Source organism: Macaca mulatta, chromosome 2 (assembly GCF_049350105.2).
Source record: "Macaca mulatta isolate MMU2019108-1 chromosome 2, T2T-MMU8v2.0, whole genome shotgun sequence".
NCBI lineage: Eukaryota > Metazoa > Chordata > Mammalia > Primates > Cercopithecidae > Macaca > Macaca mulatta.
The window spans coordinates 126504707-126513407 of record NC_133407.1 but is presented as its reverse complement, the minus strand read 5'-3'; the positions used below and the strand labels follow the sequence as shown (position 1 = coordinate 126513407).

The 8701-nt window shown below is 42.1% G+C and overlaps 1 pseudogene; it reads right to left on the bottom strand.

Moving 5' to 3' along the window:
* Positions 1–890: 890 nt before the first annotated feature.
* On the bottom strand, positions 891–1413 carry LOC699595 (small ribosomal subunit protein eS10 pseudogene; annotated as a pseudogene).
* Between the last annotated feature and the right edge of the window lie 7288 nt (positions 1414–8701).

Here is an 8701-nt window from a genome sequence, read left to right as displayed (position 1 = left end):
ACTTACCTAACTTCACACATGTAAATGATGATACAGGAAATCAAAGCCAGTAGTCCCAGTCTAGAATGTATGCTCAACCACTATACAGCCTTGCAGATCCATTTTTCTGTCTCTCTTTAACAGAGATGGTTCGTTGGCAGCCATGACTGGTATATTTGTCCTCATTATCTTGATTAATATTATCAAGGTTGGATGCCTCATCCAAGGACCAACTGGGGTAGTTCTACTGGAAATCTGGAATTGAGATTAACAGATTGCTGTTTAGTCTGTGTTATCTTCAAAACATGGATGAGATATAATCTGAGAAGTGTTTGGGTAGACATAGTCTCCAAATCTGAGAAGTGTTTGGGTAGACACAGTCTCCACATGATATGGGGCTGAGTAATAGGAAAATCTGAATGGCAGACAGCAAAATAATTAACAAGACATGCCAAGAGGAGCTTTGCATATTTCTTACACCATTTTTTAATTTGTTTAATTAGCAGTTGGCAAAACAAGGATTTAATGGCAACCTCAATGGTAATAGCACTATTAGAGACATCCCATCCCAGATTTTCATAGCTACAACTATTTCAGTACACAAGAAAATCTGTAGAATCTCATAAATTAGACAATACTGCCAGAACATGTACCTGTTATTTGCTTTGCTATTGTGCTTCTAATTGACATTTTTAAGCACTTTACTTAATTCATATTAGCAGCCCCAGAAGTATCTTACTTGTAGGTTATTTTTCTGAATAAAGTACTGGTACTTAATTCATTATTTTTAAGGGTGTCCTTTTAAAATAAGGTGCATTTTTCTATATGATAGAACTTTGTCAGTGGCTTCCAATTTTTTTTAAGTTTTTTTGACTGTAAGTTTATTCAATGCAAAAGAATCCTTTCTGATTTTACTGAGGTGGCTAAACACGTCCATGACCAAATCTGCCTCTAAACTGGAATTTGGTTGCTGACCCAGCCCCAGCCTCGGCTTTTTCGTCGGGACCAGGAGGCAGGGCACTCCATCTGTAGGAGTACTGTGGCACAGGAAGCTCTCAGCTTCCACTCTTGTGAGTCTTACAGGTCGCTCACTCTCCAGACCTTTAGGCTGAGGCCTGCCAGTCTCTGGATCGCTGCGGCATAGAGTGACAGGCACAGTCTCCGGGGACACATGAAGGTAATCACGGAGATAGTGGATACCCTCATTGGTAAGGTACCAGTAGAAATGTCTCCAGGCAAAATGTTCCTTCTTGTAGCCTCGGGACTTGAGAGACTGCATGACCTTCATGACTTGAAGGTTAGGCACATTCTTGTCTGCCAGCTTCAGGTGCTTAGGCATGTGGACATCCTTCTTGACCACCACGACTCCTTCCTTAAAAAGGAGTTCATAAACGACCATGCGGTTCTTCTTAGGCATCAACATCTCGGCGGCTGTAGGGTCCAGGGCTGGGATTTTTATAATTATGTTTAAGTATTATAAACATTAAGTTAAGAAAATACTACCCATGCTCTTGTTGGCTTTTCAGTAGTTGAAATCCCTCATAAACCTGGTTGCATTACTTCCTTTGAGTCCTAGGATTTGTCTCTATACCTGTACAATGTATTTCCCACTGTGTTTAAGATCACAGGAATTGCTTGTTTTTCTTTCTTTCTTTTCTTTCTTTCTTTCTTTCTTTCTTTCTTTCTTTCTTTCTTTCTTTCTTTCTTTCTTTCTTTCTTTTCTTTCTTTCTTTCTTTCTTCTTTCTTTCTTTCTTTCTTTCTCTCTTCTTCTCTCTTTCTTCTTTCTTTCTTTCTTTAGTATTTTTATATTTTTGAGACAGGGTCTCACTCTGTTGCCCAGGCTGGAGCGCATTGGTGTGACCACAGTTCACTGCAGACTTGACATCCCAAGCTCAAGCGATTCTCCTGCCTCAGCCTCCTGAGTAGCTGAGACCATAGGTGCACACTACCACGCCTGGCTAATTTTCATATTTTTTGTAGAGATGGGGTCTCACCACGTTGCCTAGAGTGGTCTCAAACTCTTGGGCTCAAGCAATCCTCCTGCCTTGCCAGCCTGGAGTTGCTTTCTATTGCTTGCAACCCAAAATGTTCTAATTCTATAAGAAAGAGGGGACAGATTTTGTATATATTAAATGATAACTACCTGGTAGGATATTTAATTTTCTTAATTTAATTCTCATGATATTCTTCCCTGGAAGTATCAAGTTGAAAGTGTTTCAGTGATTTGGGGAAGTCAGGATTTCAGCTCTGGCCTCGTGAACTCTAGAGCCCAAGCTCTCTCTCTTACCTAAAAATCAAGAAAAAGAAACCGTCAATTGTCAGAAACTCAGAAATATTGCTCAAAAGCTAAACTTTGACATCTGTAAATTATAAAGGTACAAACAAAATATGACAGTGGCTTGCTTCTGAAATATACCTCTGCCTCCTCTAAAACATTGAATAATAAGTGCCTATTTTTTTAAGACCCTGCGTTCAGGATTCTAAGAACCTATACAGTTACTGCCATACCTTGCACAAAGCAAGTTCTTTGTGCAAGTTATGACATTTTTCTTATAAGGCTCATTGTTCTTACAAGTTCCATCATTTGGAAAATAGAGGCAACAAAGAAGAAATGAACGAAGAATAAAGGAAAGAACAGTGCATGCAAAACTACGTTTATATTTGGTGCTTGCTTTACTTTAGCTTTTTGTCCACGAGGAAGAGACTCAGATTAAGACAGGAAAGTTTAGTTATTCAGGGAAACAGGGATCTCAGAACAGAAACCTAAGTATAAATGGGCATTGGAAAGTCAAGAGCAGAAGCCAAAATGACTCAAGAGACCTCAGCAGTGGGCTTGGCAGTTATTCCCACCAATGCTCCACCCAAAATGGGACCTGGGTACTCTTTGTTCCTTCTTTGCATATTTGTGCTTCTCCTCTCACCGCCAACCAGCTTCCCTGCCCACGAAATCTATGCTTTTCTCTACCTCATAGCTTGTTGCTCATGGTTTCTGCTTCTCACAACTTCTGCATACAGTGCTCATACCTTCTCCTACATAGTTATGGGCCCCATGTCTCCAGCTCCTCTTAATAGTACCTTTCCACTTCACCCGGGACTCTTAGCAGCCTGGCTGGCTTCACACTGTCCAATTCAAAGCCCTGGAGCTACAGTCTGACTTCCTGAGCTCATCTTTACTTGGACAGAGGCTTGTTTATTTGTTTGTGGGTTTGTTGGCCAGGCCCTCACAGTCAGAGCTGTCCAGGGGACCAGCTGCCTCTGGGTCAGATGCTCATCCCTGATCCATCCACTTCTAGGTATTGTGTGTGTGTGTGTATTGGGGGGCTTGTAGGGGGAGTGGTAGAGACAGAACATGCATTGTATAACTCACCACAGCCATCGGGGCAGAGGTGGGCTGGTTTACCTTAGGAAAAGCTGTGGTAGCCACCAGGATGGGCATGTTTAGGTCAGGTTTTGCCTTAAGTCTCTGTGTATTAATAAAAACAATAGCTATCATGTGCCAGCCCCCTACTATGCACTTAGTACTATTCTAAAGGCTTTACATACATGGTTCTGCACACTGCTACATACTACCTTTATCACATGGGCCCACATTTTGAAGTGCTTTATGAAGTAGGCTCCCATTATGGAGTACTATTTCCTTTTTGGAGATGAAGACACTGAGGCACAGCCAATCTTCACTCTTAACCATGACATACATTAGAAGTTGATAAGGGTTGGGGTTGTGGAGTTTGTTAAAGGAAGAAGGAAAGATATCATTCAGAAAAAGGAACTGGGAGAAGTTATTGTTTCTCTTTGGAATTTCTGATCCCTGATAAACCAAATATTTTTCAAGCTCCTAAACAAACAGCCAAGGATGGAGCGTGTTCCCCATTAAAACTAAGTGGCAGCACAATATTCAAGATGCAATTAAAGTGTCTGTCCCTGGGGATACTCTAAAGAACTCTTCTTTAGAGTCTTCTTTCCATGGCGGTTGGGAAAATAAACTCTCCACAAAGCAGTGAAGGAGTACACTGACAAAAACAATTCAGTCTCTCTCTTGCAGTCTGGGTCCTTGATTGTCAAAGAGGAACAGCAAAGGCCAATCCAGATTTCATCTGATATTACGATGTGAAAAATTCCCCACCTCCAAGAAGATGTCCTTGGTCATTTCAGGATCTCTGTTACCCAAGAACTCTTGAACTCCCATTGCATTTATTGCTCACATCAGAAAGCTGTCTGCAAAAGGAAAAAGGAAGGAAGGAAGGAAGGAGAGGCAGAAGGAGAGGGAGATGGAGGGGAGGGGAGGAGGAAGGGGAGGGGGAGCGGTAGAAGGAGAGGGAGAGGGAAGGAAGGAAGGAAGGAAGGAAGGAAGGAAGGAAGGAAGGAAGGAAGGAAGGAAGGAAGGAAAGAAGGAAGGAAGGAGAAAGAAGGAAAGAAAAAAGAAGAATAAATAATTGTGATCCAATGTCTGAGCCACTTTCTTGTAGCTTCAAATGTGCAAGCAGCAGAGGCAACAGCAGCTGCCAAGATATTAGCATGAGCAATTTGTGCAGATGCTAAAATCTAAAAGCAGACATGCATCTGGGGGCCTTTAAAAATCCTTGCTGTGCGTGATTGCTATGACCTTTTCCTTCAGTGCTCTAATCTCTTTTTTCTGGAGGGTTTGGCCCCAGGTTCTGAGGAAGCTGGTGTATCTTTGTGACCTAGTCAAAGGCCATTATGTCTGGGTGAGTCCACTCAGTGATCGGAGGGAAGGAAGGGTAAACACAGCAACGAAACAAGCTGCCAAGTGAACTAAAACAAAACAGAATGGCATAGAGACCTCCTTGGTCACTATGCATTTGAATATCTCCACCTAAACACAAACTGAAGAGTTCAAGGTGACTGTCTGCCTCTCACCCTCAGCAAAGCCCTCCTGTGGCACATGGTGCTGTCTCCTGCTCTCTGCCTTGATAAGAAGAAGTGTGCAAATATGTTCCAAATCCAACCCCCATCCTCCTGTCTTTCCCTACCAGAAAATAGTTACTACACTATTTCTATCACTATTTCTAACTGCAATTCTTCTATAAGGGAAATGCATAGGGGCTTTTTCTTTCTTTCTCTCAAACTCCAGCATATTCCTTTTATATTTGCATGCATAGGTTTTCAGGGAACAAATTCCCTGCAGAAGCAGGGTCACACACTGTATTAGTCAGGGTTCTCTCGAAGGATAGAACTAATAGGATAGATGTACATTTGAGGAGGAGTTTTTTTAGGAGAAATCACTAGGTGAAGTCCTACAATAGGCCATCTGCAAGCTGAGGAGCCAGGAAGCCAGTCCTAGTCCCAAAACCTCAAAATTAGGGAAGGCATTAGTGCAGCCTTCATCTGTGTCCAAAGGCCTGAGAGCCCCTGGCAAATCACTGGTGTAAGTCCAAGAATCCAAAAGCTGAAGAACTTGGAATCTGACGTTCAAGGACAGGAAGCATCCAGCATGGGAGAATGATGAAGGCCAGAAGACTTGGCCAGTCTAGTTCTTCCACATTCATCTGCCTGCTTTTACCCTAGCCATGCTGGCAGCTGATCAGATGGTGCCCATCCAGATTGAGCGTGGCTCTGCCTCTCCTAGCCCGCTGACACAAATGTTAATCTCCTTTGGCAACACCCTCACAGACATACCCAGGAACAATACTTTGCATCCTTCAATCCAATCAAGTTGACACTTAATATTAACCATCATACATACTGTATCAGATCTATGTTGAATTCTCCCCTATCAGTTATAGAATTGGAAAATGTAGACTTGAATGTTAGAACCACTCTGTGTGTATGCGTGTGTGTGTGTGTGTGTGTGTGTGTGTGTGTGTGTGTGTGTTTATTAAGGCCAAATTCTTTGTTAGCCAGAGTTTGCCTGTCTTTTAGAAAAAGAAAAACAACACTGATTCAGTAAGTTTTGCTTTTTTAATAGCACAGTGGTTTTCTCTTTGGGGGAATTTTTTCTTGGACTGGGGGCCTCAAAAAATAGACACACATATATTTTCTTCACCTAGCCCAGGGTTTCTCAGCCTCAGCATAGTGACATTTTGGGTCTACATTAGTCTGTTTTCACACTGCTATAAAGATACTACCTGAGACTGTGTAATTTATAGACAAAAGAGGTTTAATTGACTCACAGTTCCATATGGCTGGAGAGGCCCAGGAAACTTACAATCATGGCAGAAGGCAAAGGGGAAGCAAGGCACATCTTACATGGCACAGGAGAGGGATAGAGTGCAGGGGAAGCTGCCACATTTAAACCATCAGATTTCATGAGAACTCCCTCACTATCACAAGAACAGCATGAGAGCACCGCCTCCATGATCCAATCACCTCTCACCAGGTTCCTCCTTCGACAAGTGGGGAGTACAATTAGAGATGAGATTTGGCTAGGGAGACAGAGCCAAAACATATCAAGGCTGGATAATTTTTTGTTGTGAATGACTGTCTTATGCATTGCATATAAATATACATAAGTTTTTTTAAGACAGAGTCTCACTCTGTCACCAAGGCTAGAGTACAGTGGCATGATCACAGCTCACTGCAGCCTTGACCCTCCTATGCTCAAGTGATCCTACCACCTAAGCCTCCTGAGTAGCTAATACTACAGGCATGTGCCACCACACCAGGCTAATTTTTTAATTTTTGTAGAGACAAGGTCTCATTATGTTGACCAGCCTCAAGCAATCCTCCCGCCTTAGCCTCCCAAAATGCTGGGATTACAGGCATGAGCCATCACACCCAGCCTTCATTGCAGGATATTTAACAGCATTTGGGATTCTACCCAGTAGATGTCAATTCCCTCCCACCCCAATATATAACAACCAAAAAGTATCCCCAAAGGTTGCCAAATGTCCGCTGGGGGGAGTGGGGCAAAGCAACCCCAGTTGAGACATAGAGAAGAGACAGGGCTCTCACACAGTAAATACTCAATATGTGGGTTTAAGTGTGAACAAACAAAAGTGTTTCCCACTGCTCTTGAGAATAAGGCACAGCATCTAATCTTGGCCTTTATCACTAATGTGGTCTGGCCACAGTTTGCCAGATAATTTAGATTTCAATCCATCCATCCCCTGCTTCTTTCTCTCCATCCACACTCACTTCTCTCATGGGGTTTAGCAGCAGTTGGTGCCTCTCTATGTTATGACCTTCTTGTCCCTTCTTGCAGGAACCTAGTTCCTGTTTATCCTTCACAGCTCACTCAAGTAACAAATCCTCAGGGAAATGACAGTGAGATCCTCCCTGTATGGGTTGTACTCTCTATTACAGCCACTCTTCTCTCCTTAGCTCTTATTTTGGTTGAAACTTTGTATATGTCTGTGGATTTTTGATAAGTGTCTCTCTTCCCCACTAAGCCGTCTGTTTCTTGAGGACAGGGACCAGGACCAGCTTTATTTTGCTCTTCGATTCTCATTTTTCCCAACTGTTGCCCAGCATCCAACACAGTTCCTGGATCACCCTGGATACAAGTATTTGAATAAATGAATATACGAACAAATGACTCAAAGGGCTGTTTCCTAGCAGACTATTTTAAATATGCTACTCCCTTGTTCCAGTAGGTAAAGACATTTGAATTTGGATAGCTGCTTACAATCAACAAGATGTTCTTTTATTTTAAAATCTTGACTTAGCTTTGTCCGTTCAATCGATCCCTCAAAGATGTAGAAATATCAGTAATTTACAAGTGATAATTTGGATTAAAATCAGCTATATCAGAACACCCCAGAACAGTGCTTCTCAAAGCTGAGTCATTGAAATCACCAGGAGTGCTTATAGGACTAGGGTAAGCCCACCTCCAGAGTTTCTATAAGTAGGCCTGGGATGTGGCTCAATAATTTGCATCTCTATTAGGTTCCCAGGTGATGCTGATAATTCTGGTTGGGGTGCCACATTTTGAGAAACTCTGTCCTAGAATAAGCAGAACCACAGAAAGCCTATTGGGGTCTGAGCATCTTTCAGTAGTAGCTTTTTTGCAAAAGAAAAAAAAAGAATTATTCTAACTATTGTAATAACACTTTTACAAAAATTGAGGTTCAGAAAGGTAAATCAGAATTGAAGAAGCATAACCATCCAGCTATCCGGTAAGCAGCAGAGTCAAGAAAGAGATCCAGCCCTGATTACAAAGCCTGATTACCCTTTAGCTGTGCTTCTAACTCGCCAAATGGAAAGAATTGCTGAAGGTATTTGTTAATTGTACAGGCAAGTCTCCTGATGAACTGGGTTTGAAAAACAATGCACTGGCTTTACTTACCCAGAGACACAACGCTGTGACTGGGACTACCCCTGGCCCCATCTTTTGCCTGAGCTACCCCGAGGCTGTTCCATCACTGAACTATGACACAAACCAACTTACCTGGTATTTCTACTGGGATCTCTCCAGAGATGAGCAATAGTGTGCTGCAGTTATGCAAAGTTACAGAGTAAAAAGGGTTCTTTTTCCTTTTTATTGTTTTCCTTTTTTTTTTTTTTTTTTTTTGAACATCAAGTTTTATTCCTTAGTGAGCAATTTAAGACACTTTTTAATTAAAAACAGGGCCATTATAGACTGTGTGTGTGTGTGTGAGAGAGAGAGAGAGAGAGAGAGAGTGTGTGTGTGTGTGTGTGTGTGTATATGTGTGTGTGGTGTGTTTATGTGTGTGTGGTGTGTTTAAGGTAAAATACAGACTTCAGGTGAGCCTCATGCTTGAGATAAATGAATCATTCCCCACCATCACACAACCCCAACCA